This window comes from Eptesicus fuscus, chromosome 15, assembly GCF_027574615.1.
Source record: "Eptesicus fuscus isolate TK198812 chromosome 15, DD_ASM_mEF_20220401, whole genome shotgun sequence".
Lineage (NCBI taxonomy): Eukaryota > Metazoa > Chordata > Mammalia > Chiroptera > Vespertilionidae > Eptesicus > Eptesicus fuscus.
In genome coordinates this window covers 49,067,278-49,080,867 of record NC_072487.1, presented here as the reverse complement: position 1 = coordinate 49,080,867, position 13,590 = coordinate 49,067,278, and the positions used below count along the sequence as shown (strand labels likewise).

The following is a 13,590-nucleotide window of genomic DNA, read 5'->3' as shown; positions in this document are numbered from 1 at the left end:
CTGGGGGGCCTCAGACAATAGCTGACCTGCACTCCATTGGAGATCCAGAAATGAGGGCATCTAGTGGTCGGTGTGAGACAACACCAGATTTCAACCACTCTCATAAGGGACACTTTCAAGAGGCAGACTCAGTGAGCACCAAAGCCCTACTGGAACAAGACCTGCCCCATAAACGTGTCTCCAGCATAGCAATTCTTCTGTTATAGACACAGCAGGTCCTCACAGCCAATTGGCCTGGAGGTCAATTCCTCCCAGTGACACCAACAACAATCAAAACTTAACCATGCCGAAACCGGTTTGGCTCAGTGGATAGAGCGTCGGCCTGCGGACTGAAAGGTCCCAGGTTCGATTCCGGTCAAGGGCATGTACCTTGGTTGCGGGCACATCCCCAGTAGGGGGTGTGCAAGAGGCAACTGATCGATGTTTCTCTCTCATCGATGTTTCTAACTCTCTATCCCTCTCTCTTCCTCTCTGTAAAAAAATCAATAAAATATATTAAAAAAAAAAAAAGAAACTTCTTTAGAAAATATATTTTTAAAAAACTTAACCACAACAAGGCTGTTCACACAGTCCACAAAGGGGTACACCAAGAGTGTCCACCTCAGGTAACTCGGAGGCTGACCCGTTGAACCAATAGGACACCTAGTACACAATGCTACCCAACCAACTCAGGGAAGCAGCAAAAATGAGGAGGCAAGGAAAGAGATCCCAAACGAAAGAAATGGAGGAGAACAAACAAATGGACATAGAGTTCAAAGCCACAGTTATAAGGTTTTTTCAAGAATTTCAGGGAAAAGGCCGATAAATTTAATGAGACCCTCGAGGCTATGAAAAAGGACCAACTAGAAATTAAACATACACTGACTGAAATAAAAAATATTATACAGAGACCCAACAGCAGACTAGAGGAACGCAAGAATCAACTCAAAGATTTGGAATACAAAGAGGCAAAGGACACTCCTCCAAGAGAAGCAAGAAGAGAAGAGAATTCAGAAAGTTGAAGATAGTGTAAGAAGCCTCTGGGACAACTTCAAGCGTACCAACATCAGAATTATGGGGGTGCCAGAAGAAGAGAGAGAGCAAGACGCTGAAAACCTATTTGAAGAAATAATGACAGAAAACTTCCCCCACCCGGTGAAAGAAATAGACTTCAAGGCCAGGAAGCGCACAGAACCCCAAACAAAAGGAATCCAAAGAGGACCACACCAAGACACATCATAATTAAAATGCCAAGGGTAAAAGACAAAGAGAGAATCTTACAAGCAGCAAGAGAAAAACAGTTAGTTACCTACAAGGGAGCACCCATACGATTGTCAACTGATTTCTCAACAGAAACTATGCAGGCCAGACGGGAGTGGCAAGAAATATTCAAAGTGATGAATAGCAAGAACCTACAACCAAGACTACTCTACCCAGGAAAGTTATCATTCAGAATTGAAGGGCAGATAAAGAGCTTCACAGATAAGAAAAAGCTAAAGGAATTCATCATTACCAAACCAGTATTATATGAAATGCTGAAAGGTATTCTTTAAAAAGAGGAAAAAGAAGAAAAAAGTAAAGATAAAAGTTATGAACAAAAAATACATATCTATCAACAAGTGAATCTAAAAGTCAAGTGAATTAAAAATCTGAGGAACAGAATAAACTGGTGAACATAATAGAATCAGAGGCATAGAATGGGAGTGGATTGATAATTCTCAGGGGGAAAGGGGTGTCTGTGTGGGGAGTACGGGAAGAGACTGGACAAAAATCATACACCTATGGATAAGGACAGCGGGGGGGGAGGGGTGGGAACCGGGTGGTGGGGAGATATGGGGGGGGGGGCGAGGAGAAACAATTGTAATAATCTGAACAATAAAGATTTATTAAATTTAAAAAATTTAAAAACAAAAATAAAAGAGTAAAAGCACAAACTGATTGTAGGAAAAGATTTTTTAAATCAGAGGAATAATCTGGGTAATCTAATACCTAGATAAGTGCTTCCAAAAAAGAACAACAAAAATGTACCGGAGAAAATATCATTCAAATAATTCAAGATAATTTCCCAACACTAAAGAACATGAATATCCACAGTGATGTTAATTCTAGAACATTGGGAATACAAAGAAGATTCTGCAAACTCCAAAAAAAAGTCACATACAATGGACAGGATTTAGAATGGCTTTGAATTTCCAACAGTACTTCCAGAACCAAGAAGACAATAGAGCAATAGCCTCAAAATTCTAAAGCTATAGGATTTCCAACCTAGAGTTATATGCCCTGCCAAGCAACTGTAGAGTTAGAACAAGAACTCAAAAATTTACCTGCTATGCACACTTTCTCAAAAATCTACTGAAGGATGTGATATGCTAAAACAAGAGAACGAAACAAAGAAGACACAGAAAATATAGAAAACAACCACTCCAACAAAGGTAGAAGGAGTATGAAATACCCAAGATGATGGTGAAGGTAGTGATCTCAGGTAACAGCTGCAAACTAGATATAGAAGACAACAATACAGAATGAAGTTCAGAATACTCTAGGAGATTCATGGAAAGGTAAAATGATGCAGCCACTTTGGAAAACAGTCTGGCAATTCCCCCAAAAATTAAACATGGTTACTAAGCAATTCCACTCATAGGTATACACCCAAGAGATATGAAAGTATATCCACACAAAACTTGTACATAAATGTTCACAGAAGCATAACTAATAGCCAAAAAGTAGAAACACTAATGTCCATCAACAAATGATGGATAAACAAAATATGCTATGTCCATACAATGGATTATCTATCTATATAAAAGCCTAAGCGACCATCGCAACCGAACGGACAACTGAACAGGCTGTGTGGGGCAACCAGGCCAGCGGGGGGGGGGGGGGGGGGGGGGGAGGGACAGTTGGGGACGATCAGGCTGACAGGCAGAGGCAGAGGCAGTTAGGGGTGATCAGGCTGGCGGGGGGGGGCAGTTAGGGGCGATCAGGCAGGCAGGCAGGTGTGTGATTAGGAGCCAACGGTCCAGGATTGTGAGAGGGATGTCCTGGATTGGAGAGGGTGCAGGCTGGGCTGAGGGGACCCTCCCCACCCCCACCCCCATGCACAAATTTCGTGCACCAGGCCTCTAGTTCAGCAATAAAAGAAATACTGATACAACATGATGAACCTTGAAAACATTATGCTAAATGAAATTCAGTCAGTCACAAAAGTTAACATATTATGTGCTATTTAATTCCACTTATATGAAATGTTCAGAACAGGCACATCTAAACTGGTGGTTAACTAGGGTTGAAGAGGTTGAGGGGAAATGAGGTGTGATGGCTAATAGGTAAGAGGTTTTCTTTTCTCTTTTTAATATGTTTTTATTGATTTCAAAAGAGAAAGGGAGAGGGAGAGGGGAAAAAAACAACTTTGATGTGAGAGAAAAGCATCAATTGGTTGCCTTTTGTATACACTTTGACTGGAGATTGAACCCGCAACCTAGATATGTGCCCTAACTGGGAATTGAACCTGCAACCTTTTTGGTGTAGGGGACAACACTCCAACCAACTGAGCCACCAGGTCAGGACTGGAATCTATCTGATTCTTTAAATTAGGGAAATGTATAACTGTGGTTTGTTTAATGTTTTAACTTGAAATAAGAAATTTAGAAGTTGCCCTAAATGGTTTGGCTGTGTGGATAGAGCGTCAGCTTGTGCACTAAAGGGACCAGGGTTCAATTATGGTCAAAGGCATATGCCTGGGTTGCGAGCTCAATCCCCAGTAGGGGGTGTGCAGGAGGCAGCGGATCAACAATTCTCTCTCATCATTGATATTTCTCTCTCTCTCTTCCACTCCCTTCCCTCTCTGAAATCAATAAAAAATATATTTTTAAAAGAAATTTAGAAGTTTAAGCAATTATTATAAAATTGGGAGGATATACATAAGAAGAGAAGTAAATAACATTTTACATGATAATTTTTCATAGCAAAAAAAGATAACTTTTATCTTTTTAAAAAAAGATAAAAAAGTACTTTTTAAAGTACTACAAAAGTTAATGGCATTAAATACTGAACGACACACTTAAAATGGTTATAATGGGAAATTTTGTTATGTTTTATCACAACTCAAAAAATAATTTATAAAATAAAAAATTTTAAAAATCGTTGGGAAATAAGACCAGGGATAAGGGGTTTGTAGGGTAGTGGGCATATAAAACTGTTAATCTAATGTTCTATATTATTTATCCTGCAAGTATATTACTTATAACATGAAAAATACTACTCAAAACAGTGTTGCTAACACTAATAGCAACTAACATTTACTGAGTGCTTTATACAAAGCAAGCACAGTCTAAGTACTTTTACATGTACTAACATATTTAATCCTCAAAGTATCCCTGACAAGGTAGATGCCATATTCCCCCCGCCCTGCCGCCCCCCCCCCCCCCCCATTTTACAGAAGAAACTAAAGCTAAATCATTTGTCCAAGATCACATCTATAAAGCCTGAACTGGGACCTAGCTGTCTGACTCCAGAGCCTATTTATAATTCTCACCCAAGGATATGTTTTTATTGATTTTTAGAGAGAAAGGGAGGGAGAGAAAGAAACACTGACATGAGAAACATCAATTGGCCGCCTCCTGCACAAACCCCGACTGGGGATTGAACCTGCAACCTGGGTACATGCCCTGACTGGGAATTGAACCCGAGACCTTTTGGTGTATGGGACCATGCTCTAACCAACTAAGTCACACCAGCCAGGACAGAGCCCCTACTTTAAACCATGATATATTACTGTCTCTCTGTTAATTAACATTAAGAATGAGGTTTATCACAGTAGAACTAAAAGATCACTAAAATACATAATGCCTATTCTCTAACTCCACTGAGAAATAATTATCAAAAGTGGCAAGCTTGTAAACTCTAAAATCATAACCCATAAAAACCCAAACTGCACTAAATTAGCTGCACTAAACAGTCCTTTAAAAATCTAACTGCAAGCACTTAAAACAGATAACAAAATCTAACTTTTACTCACTGCCTTCTATTTCATTAACTCAGGAGGGCATATGATAAAGCTCTAGCTTTCCAAGTAAAATGCTATTCCATGATCTTCATAGTTAGCTCCATCCCTTCCTTATGATTTTATGCTGAAAGCCACCTTTCTTCAGAGATATCTAAAATGTCACTCACACACACACACAATTTTAATATACTCTTCCCAACTTCAGACCCTACTACATACTGCTTCACCACTTAGCACTCACCGCTTTCTATGATGCCATATACTTTTTTCAAAAAAAAATATTTTATTGATTTTTTTACAGAGAGGAAGGGAGAGGGATAGAGAGTTAGAAACATCGATGAGAGAGAAACATTGATCAGCTGCCTCCTGCACACCTCCTACTGGGGATGTGCCCGCAACCAAGGTACGTGCCCTTGACCGGAATCGAACCTGGGACCCTTCAGTCCATAGGCTGACGCTCTATCCACTGAGCCAAACTGGTTTCGGCAGATGCCATATACTTTTTATTAATTGTCTCTCCCATTACAATGTTAATTTCCATGAAGTAGGATTTTTTATGTTTTCTTCACTATATCCTTAGCACTTACAACGTATTTGACACATAGTAAACATAATAAACATTTGTTGATGAAAGCATTTTTTAAAATGACAAAGTTTAAAGTAAATGTTCTCTATATTTCTGAAGTTAATATTGATAGTTTCAATTATATATGAGAAAGAACATATTGATGGTTTACTTAGGTCCTAAATCCTTCTCTAAGTAGTAAAAGCATTACCTAAGAAGCTTAAATACTAAGCTTAACAATACCTTCTACTAATGTTCCCACTTACTATGGAAAGTACTGACTCAGAAATATTTTAAATATTCTATGAATTTCCTTGTCTGAACAAAATTCAAAACTATCAACTACTTACTAAAAGCATCATATACAAAAATCATTGGAATAAAATCATAAAAGCTATTAACACAAAAATTCCCAAGCTTAAAGAAAAGTTTTGGTTATAATTTTTTTAAATAGATTTTTATTGATTTCAGAGAGGAAGGAGAGGAAGAGAGAGAAACATCAATGATGAAAGACAATCATTGACTGGCTGTCTCCTGCAAGCCCCCTACTGGGGATCGAGCCCCCAACCCGGGCATGTGCCCTTGACTGGAATTGAACCCTGGACCCTTCAGTCAGCAGGCTGACGCTCTATCCACTGAGCCAAACCGGCTAGGGCTTGGTTATAATTTTATAGGTATGTGTGTGTTTCATGGGAAGATGATGATTGGTGGTAAAGGAGAAAAGGCACAGAAACATAACAATAAATTTTAAAGTACCCTTTTTTGACTAATAAAGAATTATTATGTATCTTTGGAACATAATAGCATTTTACTCATAAAATAAAGCAAAACAGCCCGGCCGGTGTGACTCAGTGGTTGAGTATCAACCCATGAACCAGGAGATCATTGTTACATTCTCTGTCAGGCACATATGGTGTTGCGGGCTGGATCCCCAATAGGTGGTGTGCAGGAGAAAGCCGATCAATGATTCTCATCATTGATGTTTCTCTTTCCCTCTCCCTTCCTCTTTCTGAATTTAAAAAAAAATTTGAGTCTGGCTAGTGTTGCTCAGTGGTTAAGCATCAACCTATGAACCAGGAGGTCATGGCTCAATTCCCAGCCAGGGCACAAGCCTGGGTTGTGAGCTTGATCCCCAGTGTGGGGTATGCATGAGGCAGTCGATCAATGATTCTCTCACTTCATTGATATATATATATATCTCTCTCTCTCTCTCTCCCTTCACCTCTGAAATAAATAAATAATATATATATATATATGGAAAAAAAGAGACCTAAATGGCCTCTAGTTCACTCTGCATCACCCTCGAAAGAAAAGAAAAGAAAGAAAAGAAAAGAAAAGAAAAGAAAAGAAAGAAAAGAAAAGAAAAGAAAAGAAAAAGAAAAAGAAAAAGAAAAAGAAAAAGAAAAGAAAAGAAAAGAAAAGAAAAGAAAAGAAAAGAAAAGAAAAGAGAGAAAAGCCCTAACCGGTTTGGCTCAGTGGATAGAGCATTGGCCTGTGAACTGAAGAAGGGTTCCAGGTTCAATTTCCGGTCAAGGGCACGTACCTTGGTTGCAGGCTCAATCCCCAATAGGGGGCATGCAGGAGACAGCTGATCGATGTTTCTCTCTCAGCGATGTTTCTATCCCTCTCCCTTGCCCTCTGTAAAAATCAATAAAGTATATTAAAAAAAAAAAGAAAGAAGATAATACTCTGAGAAATGGGAGCATGGGTAATTTCTTTTAAACACTTGCAGCATCCGAGAACAGCATTATTCACAACAGCCAAAAGGTGGAAACAACCCAAGCTCCACCAACAGATGAATGGGTTAACAAAATGTGATTTTTTATTATTTTCAGCCATTAAAAAAGGAATGAGATTCTGATACATACAACACAGATAAACCCTGAAAACTTAACAAGTGAAATAAGCTGGACACAATTTCACTTATATGAGGTATCAAGACTAGGTAAATTCATAAAGACAGAAAATTGAATAGAAGTTAGCAAGGGAGGGGGAACTGAGGAGTTAATTAATACAGAGTTCCACTTCGGGATAATGAAAAAGTTCAGGAAACAGACAGTGGTGATGGTTACATAGCATTGTAAATATACTTAATGTCACTGAATTGTGCACTGAAAATGGTTCAAGTGACAAATGTTATGTATATTACTATAATTATAAAAGCTATGTCATCAAAAACATTTGAAAAATGATCCATATAATAATAGTTTAACTACTTCTCAGTCTCATAATCTTCTATTAAATAACATTTTTATTGTAAGGGAACTGTTGAGCTCTTGTTAGAAACTGCCACAAATTTCAAATTAATAGAATTCAAAATAATGAGGATTTGCAATACTACACTAGTTATAACTTTTAGATAATCTTTAGAGCCATTTTCTACATTCTTTGGGAGGGAAAGAATATTTTTGTTCTCACATGTATGGTATGAAAACTGCCTGTTATTTTTTCCAATTGCTTTTTCTTCCAAAAAAATCTGAATATGATGGCATATTTAACAAAATTCATAACTGTACCTTAAAATTAATTTAAATGCATATATTATGTTTCTGTAGATTTGAATTCTTAAAGTAGGACAGAATTTAAAGTTCAACCAAAGAGTATGAAATAATTTATTAGTGATTATTATACACTGATTTAATGAAATGGATATTAAGAAGACTGAACACATGGATTTGGATTTATGGCAGGCCCGTCCCCTGGATTCTCATAGTGCTCATGACAGAGCAAACTGTGACCTTCAACCATCACCTGGTCTCTGCCCATAGCTGTAGGCACTGAAGCAGGTTACACAATCAGGGGAGAAAATAAATTAGACTTGAGTTGTATAGCTAGCTCTCTAACAAATTCCCTTGTAACTTTGAACTAGTCATTTCCTTTCCTAGACCTTAATGTCTTTATTTGAAAAATCAGATGATCACTAAGGTCTCTTCCAATATGAAAAACTAACCCTGGTTTTTAGATATGGTTAGACTGCAAGACATTTTAAAAGCATGAATAAAAACTCAGGACACACAGAAAACAACACACAACTCAGCACTGTATCCTCTGTATGTCTTCTAGTTAGCTAAACATTATTAATCTTAAAAATCTTAGAAATCTTTTCCTTTTAACTGAAAAACCAAGGATATAATAAAATTTCATCTTTTCATGATATTCATAACATTGATTCTGGCAGAGAGCAGTAGGAGATATAAATACAGGACATATGGTTAAATGGATGAAGACCCTAACAATAGCCTATACATAATAAGTAGCTTCTTTTATTTCCTTTGGCAGTTTTATAACTTCATTCAACCATCAGCAGTTAATTCTCATCCACATTAACTGTTTGTAGATTTTTTAAAGTGGTGACAGGTACATAGGTGACCAACATATAGAGCTTGTTTAGTGACTCTTCATCCTCATTTCATTTTCTGGACAACCGTACCTGGATACGGTATGGGACATCCCTTACTCCTTTAGCCCAGAGAAACTTTGTTTATTCAGCCTGATGTCAATGTGTACATATGGAGTTCCATCTCCTTTGTGGCAAGTTTCCAGATTTTGAGTGCCTGAGGGGCACATTTCTTGAAACTCACTTCATGAATGCGCTTATGGATGTTGATGGTGTATTCTCTGGACACACCTCCTTGATGGCACAAGAGCCCTTTTCACCACCCTTCTTTGCGGGAGCCATTATGCCCCCCCAAGTTGGAAAGAAAGAGCGGCATAAGTAACTTCTTTTGTTTTTTTTCTTCTTTTTTTTTAAATATATTTTTATTGATTTCAGAGAGGAAGGGAAAGGAAGAGGGAGAGAAATATTGATCGTCCCTGGGGACTGAGCCTGCAACCCGAGCATGTGCCCTTGACTGGAATCAAACCCGGGACCTTTGAGTCTACAGGCTGACGCTCTATCCACTGAGCCAAACCAGCCAGTGCATTATTATTCTTATTTTTAATCCTCACCAGAGGATATTTTTTTCCATTGATTTTTTTTTTTTTTTATAAAGTGGAAGGGAGAGAGAGAAAGGCAGAGAGAGAAACATTGATGTAAAACACATCAATCGGTTGTCTCCCACATGTACCCCGACTGGGGCAGGAATCAAGCCTGCAACTGAGGTACACACCCTTGACCAGAATCGAATCCGCGACCCTCAAGTTCTCAGCTGTCACTCTAAGCACTGAGCCAAACCAGCCATAGGCAAGTAGCTTCTTTTTAAAGTCCATGACAGTGAACTCCCTTTTGTTTATTAGTTCATTCAACCTCAGAAATAGGTGCATCTATCTGTGAATAACACATCCAACAGCAACTTGGGCTTATTCTTCACAGGAGGCAGGATACTATGACTTTCCTGTGACATTACGCCCTATACATGAAAAAAAAGGGAAAAAAAAGAAATAGGTGCATCTAAGTAGTACTCAGAAAATATAACAAAGCCATTCTGCTTTAACAAGAACCTTTTTCCTTTTAAAATTTTTTATCTTATTTTTTCAGCTTTATTGGAGCATAACTGACAACTAAAACTTTATTAAATCTGCTTTTTCTTACTTTTTAAATTTAGATAACAAAATTGTTCACTTTCTTTTTTAAAAATATATTTGTATTGTTTTCAAAGAAGGGAGAGGGGGAATAAGAAGTAGAAACATCAATGATGAGAGAGAATCATTGATCAGCTGCCTCCTGCACACCGCACACTGGGGACCAAGCCTGCTACCTGGGCACGTCCCCTGACTGGGAATTGAACCGCGACCTCCTGGTTCACAGGTGGATGCTTGAACCACTAAGACACACTAGCTGGGCAATATTCACATTTGTGGTGTACACTTTTTGTTGTTAATCTTCACCTGAGGGTATTTTTTCCACTGATTTTTAGAGAGTGGAGGGGGTAGAGAGAAAAAACACATCGATTTATTGCCTCTCACATGCACCCCAACCAAGGCTGGGGATCGAACCTGCAACCCAGGCATGTACCCTTGACAGGGAGTCAAACCTGGGACCCTTTGTGTGCAGTTCAAATCTCTAACCACTGACTAACACCGGCCAGGGCTTGGTGTACACTTATAAGTTTAGCATGTACACAGATTCTTGTAACCACCACCATAAATACAAAACAATCCCAACACCCCCAAAGAATTCCCTCACACTGCCCTGTGTAGTCAAACTCTCCCTCTACCCCAAACCCCAGGAAACAACTGCTCTAGTTCTTTGTATTTACAGTTTTGTCTTTCCAGAAAGTTAGCTAAATGGACTCATTCAGAATGTAATCTTATGAGACTGCCATAATGCCTCTGATATTCATCCATGTTACTGACGTATTAACAGTTGGTTCCCTTTTATTGCTGAACTAGAGGCCCGATGCACGAAATTCGTGCACAGGGCTTGGCCCCCACCACCGCGGTGGCTGCCTCTGCCTCTGCCCCTGCTGCCGTGGCAGCGCCGCCTCTGCCACAGCTGCCTTGGCTTCGTCCGGAAGGACGTCCGGTCTAATTAGCATATTACGCTTTTATTATTATAGATAGCACTCGGTAATATAGAGATATCAGTTTGCTTATACATTCATTCACTGACGGACATTTGGGTTGTTTCTAGTTTGGACAATTATGAATAGTGCTGCTATAAATATTTGCATTCACACTTTTGTGTAAACTTAGTATTTACACAAGCTTGAATTGCTCTATGACAAATTCTTTGAAGTGGCATTATTGAAGCATATGGTAATTGTATACTTAACTTTGTAATAAACTGCATTCTCACCAGACATATGTATATGAAAGTTCCAGTTAATCCTCATCCTCACCAACACTCAGTACTATCAGTATAATATTTTATTTTAGCCATTCTAAAAGGTTATGTAAACGGTACTTCACTATGGCTTTACTTTGCATTTTCCTAATGATTAATGAGCATCTTTATCTTCACATGTGCTTTTATGCCATCCAAATATCTTCTTTAGTGAAATGCCTGTTCAAATCTTTCACCCATTTTATAAATTGGTTTGGGTTTGGGGTTTTTTTGTATTTTTTTTTTTTAAGTTCTTCATAAATTCTGCAGCCAGGTCCTTTCTCAATACAAATATATTCTCCCAGTTCATGGCTTGTCTTTTAATTATTTTGACTGTGACCATCACATAAAAAGTATTACATTTTTGCCCTGGCTGGTTTGGCTCAGTGGATAGAGCGTTGGCCTGAGGACTGAAGGGTCCCAGGTTTGATTCTGGTAAAGGGCACATGCCTGGTTGCAGGCTCGATCCCCAGTAGGGAGGTGTGCAGGAGGCAGCCAATCAATGATTCTCTCTCGTCATTGATGTTTCTATCTCTCTCTCCCTCTCCCTTTCTCTCTGAAATCAATAAAAAAATATATATTTGAAAAAAAAAGTTTTAAATTTTGATGAAGTTCACCCCAAATTTTTTCTTTCATAGATCATGTTTTTGGTGCTGTATATCTAAGAGCTTTTTGCCAAACCCAAGGTCAAGAAGACTTTTCCAATGCTTTCTTCTCAGGGTTTTTACTATTTTATGTTTTATATTTAGGTTTATGACCTATTTTCAATTAATTTTTATACATGATGTTACAAATTGAGGCTCACTTCTTTACATATGGATGCACAGTATCTCAACACCACATGTTGAAAAGACTGTCTTTTCTCCACTGATTTTTGTTTGCACCTTTGTAAAAAACAAAACAAAAACTGATTGATTATATTTGTGTAAGTCTATTTCTGGCTCTCTATTCCGTTCCTTTAGCCAATACACTACCACACCATCTTTATAAATATATATATATATATATATATATATATATATACACACTTTTTTTTTTTTTTTTTTTTTCAGAGAGGAAGGGAGAGGGGGGAGAGATAGAAACATCAATAATGAAAGAGAATCACTGATCGGCTGCCTCCTGCACGCCCCCTACTGGGACTGAGCCCGCAACCAGGGACGTGCCCTTGACCCGAATCAAACCCAGGACCCTTCGGTCTGCAGGTCATCGCTCTATTCACTGAGCCAAACCAGCGAGGGCCACCACACTGTCCTGATTAGTATAGCTTTACAATACATATTAAAATTACATATGTGAGTCTTCCAACTTTCTCATCCTTTTTCAAAATTGTTTTGGTTATCCTAGTTCCTTTAATTTTCCATATACAATTTTTAAAAACCACGGCCAGGGGAGGGAGGAAAGGGAGGGGGGGGGAACAAAACAAAACAAAACACACACCAAAAAAAACACGGCCATAGTAGCCACCTCTTTTGTGGTTTCCTTCTCCTCCAGAAAAATTGGCATTTTTACTGCTGTGCTTTGTCAAAACAAGTTCATAATATCTTCTCTAAATATGTTAAGTAGGTACTCATAACTCTTCATCCAATATGTCCAGGACCAGAAACTTATGTTAAAAATACACAAATATATATATGAAAATGTGTTCAATTCTACATTGAATCTCCAAGTCCAACAAAAGAGAAAAGATTAAATGATAGCTGGGGAAGTGTTCAAAATATGTTGTTTTTTAAAATGAATACGCAACCTAGCTGGCTGAGCGTTGACCTATGAACCAGGAGGTCACAGTTCAATTCAGGTCCCAGGGCACATGCCCGGGTTGTGGGCTTGATCCCCAGTGGGGGGGTGTGCAGGAGGCAGTGGATGGATGATTCTCTCTCATCACTAATGTTTCTCTCCCCTTCTCCCTCCCTCCCTCCCTCCCCCTCTCTCTCTCTTTCTCTCTCCCCCTCCCTCCCTCCCTCTCTGAAATCAATAAAAATACATTTAAATATACACATAAATACACAGTATCTAATATTTTAGATAAAATATAGCAATTTCAGAAGCAAAAATATTTTTTAAATTATTTCTGAATAGTATCATTACAGGTGACTTTTTCTTCATAGTTTCAGAAACTTTTTGTTGTTGTTAATCCTTATCCAAGAACATTCTTTCCATTGATTTTTAGAGAGAGTGGAAGGGATGGGGAGAAACAGAGAAAGAGAAGCATGGATGTGTGTCTCTCTCTAAAATACTAAAAAAAAGAAAAAAAAGAAAAAAGAATTAAAACAGAACCCT

The 13,590-nt window shown here is 38.3% G+C and overlaps 1 protein-coding gene and 1 pseudogene across 2 annotated transcripts in view; one reads left to right on the top strand and one right to left on the bottom strand.

Annotated features, from left to right (window-relative positions):
- Positions 1-13,590, bottom strand: part of UBE2R2 (ubiquitin conjugating enzyme E2 R2) — an 80,261-nt gene that overhangs the window by 56,345 nt on the left and 10,326 nt on the right. The window lies entirely within an intron of this gene.
- On the top strand, positions 8,217-8,346 carry LOC114231752 (small nucleolar RNA SNORA42/SNORA80 family; annotated as a pseudogene).